This window comes from Octopus bimaculoides, chromosome 3, assembly GCF_001194135.2.
Source record: "Octopus bimaculoides isolate UCB-OBI-ISO-001 chromosome 3, ASM119413v2, whole genome shotgun sequence".
NCBI classification, from domain to species: domain Eukaryota; kingdom Metazoa; phylum Mollusca; class Cephalopoda; order Octopoda; family Octopodidae; genus Octopus; species Octopus bimaculoides.
The window spans coordinates 113,336,403-113,338,563 of NC_068983.1; positions in this window are offsets into that span (position 1 = coordinate 113,336,403).

Here is a 2,161-nt window from a genome sequence, read left to right on the forward strand (position 1 = left end):
ACACAGCAATACATATCCCTAGAAAGAAGAGGTTGTCAAGTAAGCTAGGCTTAGTTTTCCTCAACGAGGTTCGTGGGTGTTATTTAAGAACAACATATAGAATCTAATAGGCATGTTATTTTCTTACTATGAGACATCTTATAAATACATACATGCATGTATAAATATATATCTATATCACACACACATACATATATATATATATATATATATATATATATATATATATATATAGTTTTAGGGAAAAGAACTAATTTCTATGAACTCATCGATGAAAATCCACTATCACATATATAAAAATTAATGATTAAAAGCACAATAAATTAGTATAATATAATACAAAGTAAATATCATAAGATAAAGATAATAAAATGACTACACGTGTTTCATAACTAATTTTCAAATAGAAAGGAAATTTAAATCGATTAAAATCAATTAAAATTATCGAAAATAAATTCTATTCAAAAATACAGCTAATCGTCAGGTCCTAAATAGAACAATAATTCTAATAAATAAATATATATATCAACCAACAATAAGTACCAAATGAATTTATATCAAATACTAATTTTATAAAGATACAAAAATTATTAAAAATATCAAAATAATAAACATTCCATAATCATCCCTACATCCATTATAATATATGCTAACATGTATATTATATACAAAAACCAACTTACATAAATTATTATCGTTTTAAATACAATTTGAACGAAGTTTAAGGTAAAATAATAATAAAGATAATATTAGTACGTATTTAACCGGTGTAATAGTTAACGCTAAATTATTTAAAACTAAAAACGTTTATTTAATTATAATTAAAAATCAATTGAATAATAGAAAAATACAAGAATACTTATTTCTATAAACGTAGAAATAAAGATAAAAAAACGAATGAAAAAATTATGAATGAAAAAATTAAGAATGAAAAAAATTATTAAGAATAAAAGATTAAACTTTATATATACTAAGTTTTAATGAAAAAAAAACTTTAACGATATTATAAACAATAAAGACTAATTATTAATCAAATATTATTAATCAAAAATAATCGAAAATATATCAACACTATTCAAATCGAAGTCTTATATTATGTTGAAATGATACTCTAACTTCTAAATAATTTAGTGTTAAATAAGTTATCTATTAAAAATAACCTTTAAAAAACCCAAATGAATAATATAAAAAACAAGAATACATATTACATATTATTTTCAAATAGTAGAAAATCATTTAGCGAAGTAAATATCGAACTTATCCATATTTTTCCGTAATTCAAACTGAAGCTAAGACGTTAACTAATACCTATAGCATTTTTAGCAAGAGGTCGCGCGAAAATACTACGTTAAAATAGAGAATAGAATACGAAAACATGTATGAAAGAATAATACTTAAAATAATGAATGTCTTATGGTAGTTTTGACTTTTGGAGTCCCTCTTAGCCTGAGGCATTTTTGTATAGTAATGCCCTTATATAAATTAAATATATTTATGGGAAAATATGATGATTTTTTCCCTTATGGGGTTTTTTCACGCTAACTACTTGATAAATTTTTTTATGTCGTTAGTTATATAAACTTAAAATCTTTCATTCATGTTTTCGTATTCTATTCTCTATTTTAACGTAGTATATTCGCGCGACCTCTTGCTAAAAATGTATATATATATATATATATATATATATATATATATATATATATCTATATTCGATATTATATAAAACGATGGGTAAGTCAATGCGATCCAGTAGTGCTACCAAATTCACTCACCTGATGACGTGCCGGTCCACAGCTGCTCTTGGATCATGTTTATTTATGTAATCATTAATCAAATGATTTATATAACAGTATGATATAAATAAGTCAGTAACTAACAGCTGTTACCATTGCACACCATTACCAATGTTGTTAGCACAACACTATTCGTATGTATGCGTTTTCTTCTCTTACCTATGTTTATATATATATGTGTATGTGTGTATATCATTGCATATCCACATGCATTTCTCAATCTGTATACACACTTGCTACCAGTGTAACACGTACATTTGTTTCCCACTGTATTAGCACGCTAACTGTCTCTTTCTCTCGCTCTCTTTCTCTCTCTCACACACTCTCTCTCTCTGTATATATATATATATATATATATATATATATAT